At 39.2% G+C, this 20,241-nt stretch overlaps 1 protein-coding gene across 1 annotated transcript in view; it reads right to left on the bottom strand.

Moving 5' to 3' along the window:
* IL1RAPL1 (interleukin 1 receptor accessory protein like 1) overlaps positions 1-13,093 on the bottom strand; it is a 1,366,342-nt gene extending 1,353,249 nt beyond the window's left edge. The window contains exon 1 of the mRNA XM_058713829.1: positions 12,148-13,093. The gene's annotated coding sequence lies outside the window, so the exon portion shown is untranslated. The remainder of the gene's footprint in view (positions 1-12,147) is intronic.
* Between the last annotated feature and the right edge of the window lie 7,148 nt (positions 13,094-20,241).

The following is a 20,241-nucleotide window of genomic DNA, read 5'->3' as shown; positions in this document are numbered from 1 at the left end:
TCTTCTTAATAAGCTTAATAATATGTACTTGAAAGATAAAACATATACACCCATAAACACAACGGGAGTCAGTCTTGTAATGGAAAAGGAGTATCATCTTCACTGAATTCTTGGTCTTTGAAAAATATCACAACTTTTTTAATTACCAAAGACATGCCAGAACCAGAGAAGAAATTGATCCAGTGTTTTAGAGCAGACTTAGTGGTGGTGGTGAGAACTATTTGTTTCTTTTAAGACAGATTTTTTAAAAATACTCCATAGTTTACACATTTAATTACTTTGGCAATGAGTGAATTGCTCATTCCAGACTGGTGCTTGCATTTAGCATGGAGAAGGCACATAATCTGGGAGTATTTGTTGAACTGAATTGAGTCGATCATCTAGTCAAATGTCAAGTCAAGTGAGGAGAAAAATAGTCGAGATGGTTTTCGTTAGAGTGAACGCCAGGTAATGGATAATTATTTGAGTTGTAGTTGTAGTAGAGAGATTTTATATGTCTGCAAGGAGGTGTACCAAGTTCATTCTTATTCAAATGTTCTGTGATTTAATGAATGGCTGTCCATTTAGACACAGCCACTACTTTAAATGTTACTGGTGCAATGGTCTCAGTGTATTCAACTTGACTGAATATCTTCACAGGAAATAAAAAACAGAATGTGCTTCTATCACCTCACTGGGACTGAAGAAAGCATTTTAAAATTTAAAGTAATAGCACATCCCTCGAATTTAGGACAGAAATTAATATTTTCATGTAAAATAAAAGTTATTAGTGTTATATGAATCTCCTCCTTTCAGTAAATATTGAGCTCTAGGATATATTATTTCTATAGTTTCAAATTCATTAATATTCTAAACTAGTCCTCCCAACTAGTCCAAATCACAGATTGGCTAATGCTAATGAAACACTGCTTTCATTATGTTTGTTCTATACCAGTAAATCTACATTCAACTCATTCCACTACCACTCAGTTCATTGTGTCTTGCCTTCTGCCAGCTTTCACTATCCATCTACAGCCTTGTCTCATATAACCCAAACAATTGTCTTATTATCTTTGGAATTCAGAGAACTTGGCCCCACACTACTCTGCTCCATTTCCTTGTCCCTTCCATGACCTCCCACCAACTCCTCCCCTTAACCTTGGAATCAAGGACATAAACCACTAAAGAAAAATAGGTCCTATGTAAACACTCCAGACCTGGATTTTCAACTCCTTCCTTTCTCCCTATGTAAAACAGACAGGAGATGCTCACTAAATATTGATGATCTGGTAACTTATAACAGGAGAAATTGTAATATGGATTCAACTACACAGGAGTAATTGTAATATGGATTCAACTACATTCCTCAGAAAACTAGTTTCTAAAATTTAACTACATAGAGCAAAGCCTTGTACTCAATAATATTTAGTATCTTTACCCCTTTTAACAAATATTTAAGATTTCACAGTATTTCCTAGGTAACATTCTATGGCATTACTACAGCATGTCCCAAGAGGCAAAGGAATAAAATGTTCTTGCCAGAGCTTCCAAATGGCTTTCATTCCTCTCTTCATGGCCTATGTACCCATCCTGCAGCAGACACCTCACAGCTGAGTCCTTCACTTGGCTTTGCCCCGAGCTGCAGGAAACTGTCTTGTTCACAGTTATGCCATGTCCCATGGGGCAGCCCACAGCCAGTGAGTGCTGGATGGGGGAAGAGAAAGCACTGACCCTTGACTCACTTTTGGACAACTGTGCAAGACCCATAGGATATGCTGAGGCTTCCGTTGCAACCACACTGCAATCACTCTCTTCCTCTGCCTCAGAAGCAACGAAATCTTCTGTTTCTAGGGAACCCAACTGAACATAGATGTCTTCCCCACTAGACCATAAACTTTTGTCAGCAAGAACTGTCTTTAACATCTTCAGCCCATGTTAGGCACAATTCTTATAATAGACAGGACCCTCAAAGAGTTCTCTCATTCATTCACATGAAGGAGTTATTCAATTAAAATGCATATTGGAAGGAGTGATTTTGATAACTGAACAGGATCAAAGAACGGTGATTACCAAGGGCCCACATAAGCCACAATGGCCCCTCAATAATCACCTGAGAGAATGGCCACACCCACATCTCAGCATAGGAGGGTCTTAGCTTGTGCCATTATGGTGGGCAAGGTATTCAAACTTGAAAAGTTGACGCTGAGTTGGTAGGGTACTTTGGAGAATAATGAGAAATCATTCAGTATCCATAATATGTATGGGGGGAGGGAATACTGACAAGAGATTTGAGAGGGCTTGGGTGAAACCTTCCCAAGGCACACCCTGGTGCTCCCACTGACCTCAACAGTCTTTAAAAGTGCAAATTCCACAACGGAATCAATATCCTTAGGGTAAGGGAGTGAGGTTTAATAACTAGACTGTGCTACTTGTTCTTTTAGGTGAATCCTGATAACCACGCACATAATTTTTAGCTTGTGCCTATGTAAATTGTATCGCTATTCATTTTATCTTCAATGTTTGGCCATTCCCCAATGTACTAGAAATTCCAATATAGAAAGATCAGAAAAAGTATGGAAAAAACAATCCTTATGGGTTTGTTTCATTCCACTTAGAAGTGTAGACAAAGTATTTGGTAAGAGAAAGAAAATAACTCAGCTAAAATGAGGGGTTTTTACGTCCTTCTAGAGTTGCAAAGTGTTATAATTATTGGGGGTTGACAAAATAGTTCATACTTGTTAGGAATAAATCCTATTTTCTTATTACTGAATGTATATTATGCTCTAAAGCAATACTCTTTTTCCACATGATCTTAATATAAAACCATTTTGGAATTTATATTTTTACTTTGCCATTACATTATATAAAGCACTTTCCTTTTTCTTTTTCTCCCCAGCTGCCTTCTCCAACTTCCCCTTCTTCCCAAATGAATTGCCAAACATTCTCACTGAAGAGTTGCATATAAACCACAGCATTTTTGCTAGGGTGGGTGGCAACTTTTTAACTAAGCAAAGAGAGTTTGAATGGATACATTCCATTATAGAATGTTGCCTTCTGCTTAAAAGAAAAGTTAATTTTAAATTTTGGCTCTGTATTTATCTAGCACTGGTAACAGTGGTTTAGTCTAAGAAAGGAGCAAAGAGAAAAGGAAACAGAGCCCATGATGGCTGTTGGAGAACAGAGAAGTTCAATGGGTAGAAAGTTGTAAGAGATGGAACTTGGAAGTCCATGGGAAATTCACATAACTTGGAATCAAAGATATCCTGGAGATATAGACTCTTAATTTATTCCTCTTTCCCTAAAGCATAAATCTGAGTAGGTCATAAAAAGGTTGTTTTCCTTATTCTCATGAAACCCCATTCCATTTGTTTCTGGCTGCCAGACCTGGAGACTTGGGCCTCCAGCCTTATCTTCTTACATTGTGCATCGTGTACCCCATGATATTATGATATCTCTCTTCTTGATTCTCCTCCGTCTGGAATGTTTTTCTTTGTCCTACCAATGTGAGCTCCTTCAAAGTCTAGCTAAACCTCATTCCCATTAACAAACTTCTCCTAATATCTCCAAGTGCATGTGTTCTGACCCTTTCCCAAGCCTGTACCATACTTGATAGCTCTCTCAGAAGTAGACTATCTTGAATTACAACTATATATGATTTCATTTATTACCCTGACTCCTGACTAACCATCTTTGGGCCAAATATATGCCATTGCTCCTGTCTGTATCCCTTGAACATCTTCTTATAGCTGAAGGCACTCAAATATTTATGCTGGGATTAGAAGGAAGGGGAAAGAGAAGGAAGGAGAAGGAAGAGGAAGGAAGGAAGGAAGGAAGGAAGGAAGGAAGGAAGGAAGGAAGGAAGGAAGGAAGGGATGAAGGGAGGAAGGGAGGAAAGAAGTGTTGCCCATTTCTTCTCCCTCTGTCCATTTGTAGATTACAAACTACTAATACTAATCCTATTTCCTTTATTGCTCCATTTTCCTTTTTTATTCTTTCTTCAATCAGCATTTTTTGTCTCACTTTACCCTGCATCACAGCGTTGGGAGAACTCTGACCTAAAACTGATCTGTTGTCACTAAATGTTTAACCATTTGTTCATGCCACAATGATGTACTGGTGACCTACTACAAGCCATGCACAATGCTGGGACTTGAAAATACTTAACAGACAGGCAGTGGCCTCCTGGAGCGAAGCTAAACTGTTCACTCATTGCAGTGAGCACCCCCACTGATGTGAACGGCTTGCTGTGTGACTGTGTTATTAGGGGCCTGGAGGAGAACCCCGACAAGGGAAAGCAGCAGAGTCCAAACCCCCTAGAGACCCCTCAAATGCATTTACTCTACACACTGTGGTGCTGGGAACCTCTTGAGTACCATTCAGGAGTTCAGTCATGGTGAGAACAACTAGGGGCTTTAACAGGGGTATTCAAAAAGCAAGCACTGAGAACCACCAGATTCATTTGTTACCTTCAAATTTTCTCCCTTGGACACATGAAGCTTTGTTTACACAAAATACCTGATACCATTTTAAGTCTCTCGGTTTTCCACTTTTACTGCCGTTTTTAGCTCCTCTGACTGTGTTCCTTCCGAAATAAAGTTGGCAAGAGGCTGGGAACATTGTGGTACCCAAAGCTGGTGTCATTTCTTCAAACAGGTATGTTAAGCAGCTGCCTCCTCAGCAAGACAAGAGGGCACTGCAAGATCCAACCAAAATAAAAGTATGTCCTCCACAGCCTCCTCTCACCTTTTCATATATAGTGCGGTCTACCGAAGGCTTTTTTTTTTCTGGGTCAGAAAAAAAAAAAGGTATATTTTTCCCAAATGTCACTATCATAACACAAAGGGGTGAAGTCTATTATTCCCAACGTTTGCCTTTTAGCATATTAACAGTGGTTCATATGTTAATCACCTTAACAAAAATCATACATACATATGGTTGTATTTCCTTCACTTAGTAGCTGTGTGGTGTATATTGCCATCATTACACCCAAATTGGTTCACTGTTATTGGCTATGTAAGCAGAGTGACTTTGTTGATGAAGAAATGAAATATGGAATTCCATCTCTTCAAAGAGGGATAAAATGTGGCTAAAAGATATTTGGATAAGACCTCTAGGTGGATGACTTTGGAAGCAAGAAGGTAGCACTCAACACTGCTGGGATGTGTGTGAAAGTCCAGAAGAAGGAGGGGCTCCCAAGAAGAGTGATCTTTGGAGGTAGGGAGATATAAAGCTAATGGAAAAGAGGACAGTGTGGAAAGGCAAGGAGGTCCCACCAGTGACCTATTTTCCCAACTTTCCCTGTATTGTATCTCCAGAGAGCACATGAGGTCAAAAATGTACAGTGTACATAAAGGATAAATAAAATCCACAGATTCCAAGTGGGGGTGCCAAGTGAGTGATCACAAGTTAATTAAGTGACATAGAGGCCAAAGGATTAGATACATTCAAATCTGCTTCAACAAGAACAATTACTTTTCTTATGCTTCACACTACTAAAAAAATATCTCATGCCAGGACATAAATACTCAACTGAGGGCTTGTATAGTATCAGGAAAGTGGAATCATGCTTCCTGGGAGAGCTAATGAATTGTGAAATCTTAGAAATATAATTTCATTCTTCTGGTTCAAAATTTCCTCATTGGCTAAAATGACAAAGTGGGGCATCCCTATACTTTTACACTTCATAGAATTTCACTAGATTTGTGTGAGGCTATCATAATCGGCTCTGGCTACATTTATAATAATTGGTTTCCATTTGACTGCAATAAAAACAATGCTTATTTTATATTTTACAGTGCAACTATTGCATAATATCAGACACTTAATGTTATAATAGTTCAATTCTAAAATTAGAAAGTGAATTTACCTGTGTTGGAACTTTAAATGTATATTCTTAGGAAATTAGACACTCCAACTCTATGCATCCAAAAATGTAATTCCTTTGATATGCATTTCAGCACGCTGTGTACCTGCCTTTTATTTTGTGTGTAAGATAATACGATGCATGTGCGAGTATTGTGGGTGTAGACATATATACCTTTTATTTACCAGGCCTGCAGGAGTTACTCCAAGGGGTCTAGAATGTAGAATATACACCAAACTTTTTTTGTAGATAAAGAATGCATTTCAAAGATATAAGTAGACTTGGTTGTGACTACCCATAGTCAAATTAATTTTTAAAAGCATGATCATATTTATAATAATTTATCATTATTGTTATGTATTTGTTCAATCAACTGATACTAAAAGTACAACTATGATCAAGTGGCCCTCTAATTTTTTTTTTTTTAATTAGAAAGGGGAGCTTTACACCAGAAAATGATGAAGATCACTATACTAATTCACGGTTGTATTACATGTAAATGGTCATAGGGCAAGAACCTACCAATTAATTCATTTTGATCAGGCCATGACAAAGTAAACCACTATGAATAATTTTATGATTATTCATACAGTGATTTATTTATAATTATAATCCACATAAAATGTAAGCTACATAATTAACAAACATATTGAAAAGAGTGATACTCTATAATTATATGATCACAATTCACAGTCCATTTCATTTTTTTGCTTAGTCCAAACTCCACACACTATTTCCTGACTTAGGAAATATTACAAAATACTATCTAATTTCACTCTAAAATATATATTCTTAGATACGTAGCTCTTGTCTGGACAGAATAGCTCATTTAGTGCCATTTATTGTATTTTATATGTATAAACATAGTAACTATAACACACTCTTTGAATAGCTTGCCATGAAAAAAAATTACTCTCAATGTTTTAATATGAAAACAGGAAGGAGCAGACTTTCAGAAGAAAAATATTAAAGTGCTTTGCTTTCTCCCTCTGCTTTATCCACAGCTCACTGCCTGGCAATTTCAGATCCTGTGATAGGCAAGCAATACCAGGTCGGGCAGTCATCCCTTCGCTAAAGCTAAAAAAGCCTTAGGACTCTTAGAGTTTTGATACCTGCACATTTTTTTCTACACAGGGGAACCAAAACAGCGTGCCAATTAAGGATTTTTCATTGTAAGCCAATGGTCAGGGTGAGCAGTGAGGGTATGTCCACTGAGCCATGTGGTTGGCCTGTAATGGAATGCTGTCTACAGTGTAAGATACTCCAGGGTGGCATTCTCTGGGTGAAAATTAAAAGCATATTTGTAAGGTGATTAGCAGAATTTGTCAAATAAACAAGCCTGTCTACATTCCTATAATATTCCTTTGTAAATCTGCCAGAGCAAATCTAAAGCATTTCCATTAGACAAAAAGGAATATTCATTTTAAAAATATAGGAAACCAAGAAAATGCTGGCTATTTATAGGCATCAATGAAGTCAGATAAACATGCATGATCAAATTCATCTGAAACAAAGAAATATCAGGGATACTTAACATGAAAAGCAAGACACTGGGAAGTTACAAAGAGAAGGTTGCTCTATAGCAGGAAAGTTCTTTAAGTCTGTGTACATTTACTTTTATTTACAGGGTTAATTTTCCATTTTCCAATTTTACCTGAACGAAAATACAAACACTTGCTTTTTCACCTGGTTATCCAGTCACTTAAAAACGTACATGGAAGGTCATATCACTAACTATGCCTTTCTTATATATGTAAATATATTAACGTCAAGATACAAGCACACTAAAGAAATGTAGTGTTAGTGGTGACACGTGAGGGATTGCCTCCCCCTAAAGAACGTTAGTAATTATTGCAATGAGCAAATTCCCAAACAGAACTATTATCTTTATATTATTCTTATGGCCTCTATTACACTTAGTATTCAAATGCATTATGCTTTCGTTAAGAAAGTGACAGAAGAGAGTACCCTTTTGGTCAAATGACCCAATTTAAGTGGTAGCATCTGGTTTGTTTCCCAACGTTTGTTTGTGTAGTCTTGGTACCAAAAACAGGAAAGTCTAAATACTTGGGAGCATTGAAAACAAAACAAAACAAAACAAAACACCAAGTAATCAGCTTAAAACACTCTCACACACAAAACTCTCAGTTACCACGCTTTGAATCTTATTCACAAGCAACTGTTTTTTTTGTTTTGGTTTGTTTTGGTTTGATTATATTCCCATATGAGCACTGCCAAAAAAACTGAGTACTGAGGGAAAGTTAGGAACCAAAGCCTTTAATTTGTCTGTTACTTACTGACTGAACAATACTACCTGACAGCTAACTGTAATTAGGACGAGGAAAAGCCTATAAAAATTTACACTAAGAGCTTGAGAAAAAAAGACACTGTTAAATTCATACAACTTTGGAGAACGCTTAATAATAACAATTCCCTGTGTCTAAGGCATACCATCATGGTGAGCCCTGAGACACACATGTTGTTTCTTTAGTGCAATGTGTTAAGTATCCTATTTTAAATGATTCTTGATTTTAAAGGATTATCTTGAACACTGAGAGGTGAAATGCAGGGTCAGAAGTCACAAGGCTAGAGCATGACGTGCATCTCCGACCCTCTGACTCAGCCCCAAATTCCACAACACCTGTCTGTATCAGAAAGCTGGGCTCCTTCCTCTTTAATATTCCTTATACAAGTAATGGAAATAGGATTGGAATTTAACAATAAAAATGCCGACATGGCCTTATTTATAGCTGCCCAAACGGTGCTATTATAATTACGCTTTATAGGTTGAGCATTACCAAAAAACTTGCTACTTTTACGTCTTATTAATCAACACTTGGGCGCTTTGGGTGCCACACATTTTAGAGGAGTCTGCTTTATAAAAACATAAGATTTGTCAAACAGCAAAGATCATATCTGTTGTAAGGCAAAGTATACCCCAAACGTGTCAGTTTATAACAGGCTAAAAGAATCTGAAATATATATAAATTTTAAAGTAACCCCACAAGTTCAGTTGTTCTTAAAAATGTTTCACGCATAAGTCATGTTAACAATAACATGATTTGCTCACATACATTGCAAACATAATAAACATCTCTTTTGAATTGTTTTCCAGTTTTGGGAATATTGTGATTGCTTATCAGCTATTATCTCCTGACTTTGCTGAAGCAACTAGTCAGGAAACAAAATCAGTACTTTCCATATTTATAAATGGCATCTCTTCTCCTATTTTCCTCAATATTTGCTAATCTAACTACATAACAGGAGCTGAGAAAAGGGCAATGAAATAGTGAAACAGATACTGTATTTTAAATTATTCACTGCCTTCATGTTTAAGTGTTTTCCTATTAAGCAAAGCTTTTTATTATTGATTTGTAGGATACTGAAGAAAAACGCTATAACCTGCCTTGGTTACATAATCCTCTTTCAAAACAAATTAACAGGTTACAAAGTGCCATTAAAATGATTGAAACTATCTTTCCTAATATGAATATATGCAGTCTTCAAGTAAAAGGACAGCATTTACATGCGTACGTCTGTTTCATGGTAAGTGTCTTTTTTCAGAGACTTCTATTTCTTTCTAGTATTATTTCCATCCCCCACCAAGCTTATAAAACCTCCAGAACATGCCGTTTGGTAACATATGTGTGGCTTATGTCAGAAAACAACTGAGGAAGTCATTTATAAAATATTAAAATAAGGACTACAGGAAATATCATTGCAAACGATATTTCTGTACATAGTTGGAGACTAACAGCCTGGAAGCAGCTGTAGTGTTGCCCTGACCCCTGAAGGAAGGAATCAGGAGTTAACTTCACATTCAATTTTCTACACAATGTGAACACCAAACCTCCAAATCCACTGGCACAATACATCAATGTTTGGGCATGTCCTGCAGAAATAAGAAAGTCGTCTCAAAAAAATCGCAGCTCAAAATTTCATTCCACCATTCCACCATTCTGATTTGGGGGAAGGAGATCTTTTCAAAGTTACTTAGTGGATGTCTAGATCCTGCACCTGACTCCGTAGGAAAAACAGGAAGAATCATCTTATCTCCACAACAGAAAAGTCATTTAGCCTCCTTTGTAAAATAAACATAAAGGGAAATAGAAAATAGCACAACTAGATGGAAAGGTGATTTAATTCAACAGGGTTAGGATTTCAGCAGAGTTGAATTTTGAGGGAATTTTTAATCTATTGAGGGAAAAAGAGATCCTCAAACATGAGAAGGCCAAAAGGAGCTGATGTGTATCTTCTTTCTTAAAAAAAAAAAAATTCACAGCTCCAAATAAAACATCAGGGTAAATGACATTTTATTCTGCAGTATTCCCTCCGCTGTATGGTGAGCACAGTACCTTTATCTCATCTCATGGTAAAAGTCACAGGCAGCTGCAACATGTCCTTTAAGCCATTCAATAAGTAAAACTTGAAAATGGGTTGCTCTTTATTTCTGAGATTTGTATTAATAATGAATTCATTACCAGTCATTTTTTAATTTAACTAGATACCATTACTTGGAAGGTATTTACTTCTCTTTTCCCCGAGGGTTAAAATGGCCCAGAAAGAGGTTGTCAAGGCAAAGGTAAAGGTACAAAAACCCTCTTTTCTGACACACTGTGGAAGCAATCGCTTTCATGAGGGAAACACCAGGCTGAAATCTGCATTAAGCTTAACAGGAAAAATGCGAGATGACCCCAAATAGTCACTCTGTTCAGAGTCTACATTTCAACCGATTTAACTTTCTACTCAGTTGGAGTCATGTATGTCAATCATAGGGTGCAGAACTTATGACCTTGGCTGGGATCATCAGCCCCAATTACTCAATGGGGCACTTGTGAAACATTGCGGACTCATTTGGACTCTCCACGGGTGTGGCTAAAATTGCTCTGGTCCAGCCCTAAAGCTTACATAGGTCTGCTGTCCCTCAGAAACTCACTATGAGAAAACTCATGCTAAATATGCCACAGAGATCAGGGTTTACAGGACCCTTGGAGCTAATCTCTGTCTGCCCTCCCCCTCCTCTGTTAGCTGTTACAAGCCTTCAAAAGTTAACAGGGTGATGGAGCCTGCCTCTATACAATCATTTCATCTCACTATCGTTGACTGAAGCTCGCTGATGTAATGAAGTTACATAATCACCGATTATGCACGACTTCCATCCATCTTCCTACATATCCACATAGCTTCTCCCCTCCCCTTAAGATCAATCTACCAGGTGAGATTTATAACACATGTAAATGCTTCATTCTCTCATCATAGGTTCTGAATATGGGACTTTAGCATTGCAGTACAGTGCACTGAACCACGTCATCAATATTGATTTTTTTTTTATCCCATTTCCCAGGGAGAATATGCTTAAACATCCTTCGTGCTCTAGTCTCTAACTTTTTACTGAAAGGGTAAAATAGACGTAGCAGATAGGACACATCCTCAACTTAAGGTTAAGGGAAGTATGCAATTGCCTGTATTTCCAAAGCCGGCTGCATTGCAATAAAAGGATGGTCTCTGCTTCCAGACCTTCAACTCCCCTGCACGTGGGTCGCAGCTTCAGCTATTTAGGGTATTAGGAAAATAATTATATTATTGGTGTATTGAACTTGAGAAAGAAAGCATTTGGTGACATTTAAAATAATATTGCACTATTCTCTATTTTGCTCATCATTTCCAGCTTTTTGTTTTGTTTTCTTTTCTTTTCTTTCCGAACGATAATCCGGTGGATAAAAAAGTAGCCCAGGGTACTTAATAATCTCCAATAATCACAACCTAGAGAATAATTAACAACGATTATCACCTTAAAGTTTAAGAACTTGACAAGTGGGATGTCCCTGGTCCCATTGCGGCTGTGAAATGCAGCAGAATGCTGCACTGAGTTGAAAACATATTTCTTTTAATGAATAAAGAGTAGCTCGTTTCATTTTAAATAGGGCTTTTCAGTAAGTGTTCCTCTCACTGCTGCTACCCCTTCCAGAACACAGGAGCCACAAATATTGCATCCAAACAATAGAGTGTCTACCCGGAATTAATTCAAGACACTCTTCCATATCAAAATAATTGGAGGGGGGAGTGATGCTTTGATTTATTTTCAATTACACTCAGAATACAGACCTACATACACACACACACACACACACACACGCACACACACACACCAACACACCCAACTGCAGTTATTCCATTCAGTGCCAATAACGGCCACATCACAGCCATCAACGCGATGCAGCAATCATCCAAGTCACCCATTTCCATTACAAACGCCCAAGTTTGCTCACGCCACTGATGGGTTTGCATATATAAAATGACCTTACCCACAACAGTCTTCCAAATTATTCTCCTCTGGATATCAGTCGGTAAGGTAATTGCTGGTCATCACAATGCGTATTCAGAAAAATCCACGTTTTACTCCTGTGTTCTTTTTCTTGCTTTTGCTAGCAATTAATATTGTGAACAAGATACCCATTCACAAATGCCAAGTTCACCATAAAAGCAGATAATTCCATACAGCTCTTCCCTACAAGACTGCCTCCAGTTAGTTCTCAAAGTGCCCGATTGTTTGGTGAAGATACAATCCAGGTGCAGAGCAGGGGGGAAAAAGACGACTAGGAGAAAAAAGAAGAGGCAGATAGAAAAGGAGACACTGAGAAAGGAGAGACCAGGAAAAGAGGGAAGAAATTTAATTAAAAAAAAAAAAAAAGAAGGAGAACGGGGAAAAAAGGCCGGTAAGTGAGGAAGTCTGAGAGCTCTATGACAAGAATCGGAGTCTTGCTTGCAAATCTTCTGTATGCATGTAGCCCTTCAGATCCTCTTGGTCTCCAAGTAAAATTTCCAGATCCGGGATGCAGCCATAAGAAAGAATCCTATGTATATTTCACAAGTATCCCGCAATAACAGATCCGACGGGGTTTTCCTTGTACAGTACTGCTGTGTGAAAGCACACAACCCCTGCTGTTTGGGAAGGTGTCTCCTGGGTCCTAGCTCTCTTCAGCAGCCCCCAAAAATGATTTTTCAGAAAAGAGTGGGGGAAAAAAAGGAGCTTTGCGTTTGCCTTGAATGATGCTAATCCTGACCGAAAACGACAAGCGAACCACGAATAGCACGAAATCTTGATTAATAGCCACAATCCACTCAAAATATCCCAGGAAAGAAGGAGCGAAAACAAGAAAGAGAAACTGCAATGCATAAATGATTCCAGTGTTTCTACAAGATCGGTTCATTTGATTGAATGCATTCTCCGGTTTGCTGCAAGTCATAAAGAGGATAGTGTTACTGCCACCCAATGGATATTTTAGTACTAGCCAATCCACAGAACGCCACCGCTTTGCGAGTTTTAGTTTTCAGAAGACTGAGGAGGAAGGAGGGTAGCCTGGGAATCTTTTGGAAAAGACCCTGAGAGGCCTCAAATAACGGGAATCTGTCTTTCCAGGCAAAAGCGGACGGCAAACGTGGACGCTGACCCATTCTTGCGTTAGCCACCTTAGAATTACGATTCCATTTCTCTATGAGCAGAAAGGTACATAGAGCGATGCCTAAACTGACACGCTCACAGTAACCTCCTTTTCATCTCCTCTCTTTAAAGCAGATTTGTTATTGCGCGCGATCTCTCTCTCCTCCTGCCCCCCTCCACCCCCACAGAGCAATTCTCGGTACCACTTTAAGCCACATTTCAAAAGGAAGCGGAGTGCGGAAAGGGAGGGGGCTGCTCCAAACCTCAGGTTGCAAGGTGATAATTGTTTCTAAAGCGCAGTTTTGCAAAGTGCTTCAGCCTGTATTGATATGTAAACTGTGAGTCCTCCTGGCAGTAACCCTCCTGGCCGCTGCTCCTTCAGGTTTGGCGGGGGGGGGGGGGGGGGGGGGGAGAGGGGCGGAGAGCACTATCTTCCCTAGGTGACGGGGGCTGAGGAGAAGAGTGCTGGTGGACGGCTTTCTGGGAGTGTGGGGGTGGGGGCGGGGCACAGAAAGGAGGAGATTGAAGAGTCTCCTCCTCCCCTCTACCGCGTAACGGAGTTCGCTGCAGGATTGTGAGATGGAGTCCTAATGGGAAAAGAGGGACCAAGTAGGTACCGGCCAATTAAATTGGGGAATTTGCTCAGTTTAAGATCCTTGCCCTTTACAATACCTTGGGATAGTATAATACCCACCTGGGATTCTGTACTAGTCAAACTTGAACATAGGCATGATCACCTGGGTGTCTTGTTAAAACGCAGATTCTTATTCAGTGAAGTCTAGAGTGAGGCCCGAGAGTCTGCATGTCTGAGGAAGTGGCCCATAAGCCATCATAATGCTGCTGGTCTCCGGACCACACTTGCTTGGAGAAGAAAGCCTCTAGGGCAGTTTCAATGCTTACATGGCAACCACAGTGTTCGTTTCTGAGAGTGGGGCGGGCAGGGCAGCGAAAGGACTGACGAACACTTTTACGGTCGCCACCCCTCCCTCTCCCCACTCATCGACCTTTCCCATACACCACCTGTAGCCTCCATTCTAGAGAACCTTAACCCACTCCACAGCGCTTCCCACACGCTTTTGTAATGTAAACTTTAAGAGGATAAAGCAAACACAGAACAATAAATAGGTAAAGCAGCCTGGGCCCTGGGGAACTGTGTCTTCATTTAATTTGGAGAGTAAAACACAAATGAAGATGAAGGAAACTGCATGACAAATATGTCACCGCATATTCGGTGACATGAGAGCAAAACGAATGCGAGCTAAACTCGGGTCACAGGTGAGGTTGATGCGGACTGACAGATTGCAAAGGGCCGTCTGTCTGTATTTGTAAGGAAGGAGCATTATATTAAACTTCTCAATCCAAGGTGAGCACAGATCTGGTTCCAGTGTGTGTCTTACGTGGTTTTCCTGCTGGTAACTCACCCAGGTTACCCCCCTGTGTGCCACTTCTCTCTTCTTCCTGCCCCTTCCCCGCCTGCTCCAGTCCAGAGCTAAGTGAGGACCAGCGGTGAGGGAGAAATACATTCTTCTCTTCTCATAACCAGTGATCTATATTTTCAACACCTACCACAGTCCTTTAGCTGACCCATTTAAATAAAGAACTAGACCTCAAGCGGACTGGGAGGGGCACAATTAACAAATTTAATTGCTTCTAGCAAAGTTTAGAAGTAAAAGTCCTGGACTGTAGGCTCAAATCCTAGATTTTAGTCTAATTTCTACTCCTAACTAGCCATAATTACCCGAGAGAATCACTTTGATTTCTCTTGGCCTCAGTTTCCATGTCTGTAAAATGACACATTTCCAAGGTCCACTCCAGATCCATGGGGTATAAAACTCAAGTCTCTTAATTGCAAGGCTTCTGCCAGTTTGTTACTCTACACAGATGAACATTTGACCATTTAAATGTTATTGCAACAGATGATTTCAAACACTTTCTCTTCAGATGCAGGAAGGGAAGTATTTGTTTGAATCCGAGGTGAAGCATTGTCTATTCCTGGATCTCACAGAGCCGACTGTGGGCCTCGCTGTTTGTTGCCATGGGATCCTCTTTGTGCGAACTCTCTTGAACTGTGTGGGAACATTTTCCTGTTGCCTCCCTTCACTTCTCTCTCTAACTCTTCTGAAGATAGGTGTCAGAACAAAACGTAGCTGCATTATTGCCAATTAAGACTAACAGCAGCTGCAAGGTGCATCTAATTAAGAATTTTAATTACTTCACCAAATTCTCATTTGCAGATGTTTAGAGCACTAAACAATGCATTGTGATTTTATTTTCAAATCTGAAAAAGTTGACCTCCCTCCAAAGCAGGGTTGGTGGGGGGGGGGCGGGGGGGTACTAGAAAACTACACAACTCACTGATGGGTGTAAAAGAGGCTTGGACAAGGGAACTATATACCTGGGCACATTGTTTGAGAATAAATGACCTGAGATTCAGGATGAAAAAATAGTGCCCGTATTCATAACAATGACTTTTTTAGTAAAGAAAAAGGCCAACATGTCTGAAGATACTGAAAAAAATTAATAATCGTCTATTCAAGCAGAATCCTTGCATGTAACAAAGTTCTTCTCAAATATCCTGTTCTTTTTCTTTTCCAGAATCTGGATAGTTAACAGTAAGTTGGGTGCTGCAGTGTGGGGATTGTAGGCTATAATCCAAAGCATTATGGGGTTTGTAGTAAAAACTGGCTGCAGATCAATTCCATGCTTCTAGCTTTTCTCAACTGAAGGAACTGCTGTTTTATTTTCTACTAATAAAAAAGAAGAATGTCAAGATATTTTAAATAAGAGATTCATTTTAATGAAACAAAGTTGGTATTACTGGGAATATGAAATTTGAGTTTACCTACAATAATATTGTGACTGAGGAGATGGAGAATGCAATAACATCTACTTTATAAGCCACCAATAACCTGAGCGAGCTATTTCCTAACATTACTATCCTATAGCTGAGGTTTCAAAAATCACTTTCATTGTTTTATTAGTAAAAAGTGAGAAACTACCAGGTTTTGCATTTACGAAAGAGAATTGTGAAAACCGGAAATGAACTCAAATTCTTACTGAGTCTGCCTTTAACCATTGGTAGCCTACAATTAATTTTCCACATTTCACGTCATCCCTCAGTGGCGTGAGCAAGAGTTTTATTTAATCTACCTTTTTAGGTGTTTTGTTATATAAAAAAATACTCTGGATATTCAAGGTAGCTCCTCTTTTTAATGAAATTAAATTTAATGAAATTAAGGCTAGAATACCTGGAAAATAGGTCTAACATGGATGATATTTCATTGTTTAGATTTAATTAATTATGCAAATGTATAAATTAAGGAGTTATAATTCCATTCATCTTTTGTATGCAGATGATTCTGTGTGGGTAAATACATAACTTACAGAGATTTGGATTTAACTCCGTTGGCAATTTATTTCAAAGTTCATTAAACATTTTCTGTATGAGATAAATTCAAAGTCTAGCTCCCCAGTAATGTGCCATGAAATCAGCCCCCCTTTTGTTAAAAGGCTAAAATATTTCCCTTGAAAGATTTTTTCTCTGTGAAAGTCCCCATTATCATGCTAAGTTACTTGGAAAGTATTTTGTACATAAGGTTGCTTACTTTTCTCTTTCTCTCCTTACAGAGGACTCCATCCACAAAAAGACAATGCTTAAGCAAGCTATTATTACAGACATGAATAAATGCAAAACCAAGCACCCTTCGTTTTCAGGCCTTTTTCCAGCAACATTCATTTGAACCCACCACCACATATGTACAAAGACTTGAGCATTTCAGCGAAATTCTACAATAAAGTTCAGAAATAATAAAGAATGCTATGAAAAAGCAAACAGCAATGGGAAAGAAAAATGCCATGCCTGCTTTTCTCTCAGATTTCTAAGTTTCCAATCATAAAAATATACAAATATATATTTTCTTGAATGCACTTTACATTATTGTTCATACTGTGAATATTTCTTTTATGGTCATAAAAATAAAAGCAATGCCCCAAATGAAACACTATGTACATAAGTGATGCAAATGCATCCCCGGTGGAAAGCCGGCTGGCTGCCGGTGGGAGGGTATATTTATACAGTGCCTTTCATTTGGAAGGTTCCCAAAATGATTTGCAAACTGTATATAGAGGAACTGCTCACCATGGAAATTCACCCACTTTCAGAAGGGAGTGCAGAAGTCATTCCATGCTGACAAGTAGTTTAAATAAAACCACAGAGCAATATTTCAGGTGGGTGAAATTGTCATTGAGGGAATGTGCACTGAAATCCCACTATGTGACGGGCATGGTTGGAGGTCCCGAGGATATCACTGTGGACGTATCTAGGCGAGTTTGCTGCTCTCCTAAAGTTTGTTTTCATGAAATCTGATGAGAACTCAGGAGTCAAAAGTCCTATTTCTTGGTGAATTTCTGATCTCTGCATATGGTTCTACTGAAACAGACCACTTGCTCCTTTTTATATGAATTTGTATTAGGTGTCATGATATCCGGGACACACGGCCTGTGGCAGTGTATTCTCCTTCATATCGGTCACACACACACACACACACACACAAATGGCTTCAGATGTTATGGTCAAAGTAGGTAAAACGACAATAACATTTCCTGCATTGAATGATTTGGAAGAGGCAGGGCAGAATGAAGTCTTCCGGGTTTGGGAAATTAAATGAAATGGTATTACTATACACACATGGAAGACCGCTTCCATTGAAATGATTCAGGGCACTTCGTGGTAATTAAGGTATATAAAATAGCTTAGTGAAGGAGGAGAGCAGTAGGAGCTAATGTTTCAGAGTATAAAGTATGGAATCAAATGCCAGTGTATCCTAAATTTCGTAGATTTATAATGGCTTTCAAATGGAAATAGAACAGGAGAAAAGGGTAAAGCAGGCACTGTCAAAGTTCAGGCCAGATCCCTCAGATTGCATCTCTGTATGCTCAAAGCCATCTCTCTCTTCCCTGTGCTTTGCCTTTAAAGGCCAGCAGTGGGAACCTCTTGAACCACTGTTCTTGGGCTCCTGGCACTGCTTGACTTGCTTGTAATGAGGGTTGGAAGGGCCTGGAGTTTACAACCCTCCTCCACCTTAGCCAATGACTGACTGATAGGGGAGTGTGAACCCCTTGCTCTTTTGACTATAGTTCAGAAAAACTCTCAGGCATAATTTACACTCTGAAGGTCCCCTGTGAAATCAGGCCGAAGCTGGGACTTTGCCTGTAATCACACTCTTGCTTGGTGTCTGGGAACCCAAGACAGAGGGTAACAAGAAATAATCATAGAGATCCCATCTCTAGCTTTTAAATAGTCAGCCTGTGTGAGTGGAAGCAGATAATCTGTTCATTTCTCCATTTCTCTACATCCTACAACATGCCAGACAGTGCCGGGGTTCGTGGCTGTAAGGAAGGATGACTGAGGCACAAGTGCATGTCGTTAGGGACCTCAAGTCAAGAGGGAGGGAGACACATAAACCACACATGTGATAGACAGTGTGAGGACTGCTATAGGAGAGTTCTGAATTCAGCCTCAAAGAATCAGGCAAGATTGAACGGAGTAGGTGTTAGTTCAGTGACCTTGAGGGCTGAGCAAAATAAAAATCAGAAAATGAGTGAAGGCCAGGAATAAAGAGCAACACCTAAGTAGACCAGTTTTCTTCTACCTGGAAAGAAGTAGCACTGGTCCTAGTAGTAGAAATCAAAAGTGTTTAAAATCATAGAATCGGTTTTCGAAGGGGGTTCTAGAGATCACCTTGAATAATTATTTTAGTCAGAGGAAATTGAGTCTCGCATGGCCAAATGACATAGTTATTTAAACTCACAAAGCTAGGAAGTGGTAGGAGTTCTCTTCTGGCATGACTCAGCCATATTGCCTGTCAGCCTTTCCTTTAAAAAGATAAATTGAGGACATAAGAGAGATATCGGATATAATAAGATCTGGGTTGAATCCTGACCTATCAGTGTCTGGACTTGAGAAAATTCCTTGCCTCTCTGAGTTTCAATGTCCTCCTATAACACATGAACTCCATAGGGTCACCTTCCCCTGGGGCCCGCGCAGCATGTGCATCTAGCAGAGAGCCTAGGACAGAGTATGTGTTTGAGAGAAGCATGTTTGTTTCATTTCACCTTCTTTAATTTGGTTTCATTTCTTTTCCTTCCCAGACAGTGTTATAGTGGTGTAAACGGAGACAAGGATGTTTTTAATTTTGTTCCGCTCCTTTTTAAGTTTATTTACATAATCTCTATGCCCAACCTGGGGTTCTAACTCACGAACCTGAGATCAAGAGGCACACTCTCTTCTGACTGAGCCAGCCAGGCATCCTCTGATGTTTTTATCTTTGTTAGTGTTTTGTTTTTGTTATATCAGCTATGGGGTTGAAGGGGACCAGAACTTCAAGTAAGATTGCTTTTTTTTTTTTTTTTTTTAATAAAGAGGTGGTGTTTTTGATTAGGACTAGCCCTGCCTCTGACTAGAATATGTGAGTATTATTTGTCAATCATCTCAGGGCCAGTCCAACTTTGTTCAGGGCAAGCCAAGTAGATGAGTCTGAGTCTTCTAACTAGCTAGTTATGATGATAATTAGCATAATACTGAAACACATCTGCCAATTGAGTAAGTCTGTTATACACACGCTGTAAAAGAGCTTAACCACATGGCAAACGAATGTATAAAAGGGTAACGGACTTCATTAGACAAAATGGTGATATAAATTTAAACCACAATGCAATATCATGACACATTCCCCAGAATGTTTAAAATGAACTAATAGACAATACTAAATGTGGGCAAAGAGTCGGAGCACCAGCAATCTTGGAATCTACTCTTGACAAAATTAAAAATCGCTTAAACAACTATGGAAAACTTTTCAGCAGTTCCTGTTAATTCTAAACCTACATATAACCTATGATGTTATCAATTCTCTAGCTAGGTTTATATCCAACGGAAATGCATACATACGTTAACCAAAAA

This window comes from Neofelis nebulosa, chromosome X (genome assembly GCF_028018385.1).
Source record: "Neofelis nebulosa isolate mNeoNeb1 chromosome X, mNeoNeb1.pri, whole genome shotgun sequence".
In the NCBI taxonomy this organism is placed as follows: domain Eukaryota; kingdom Metazoa; phylum Chordata; class Mammalia; order Carnivora; family Felidae; genus Neofelis; species Neofelis nebulosa.
The sequence above is the reverse complement of the archived record's forward strand: the minus strand, read 5'-3'. Positions and strand labels throughout refer to the sequence as shown.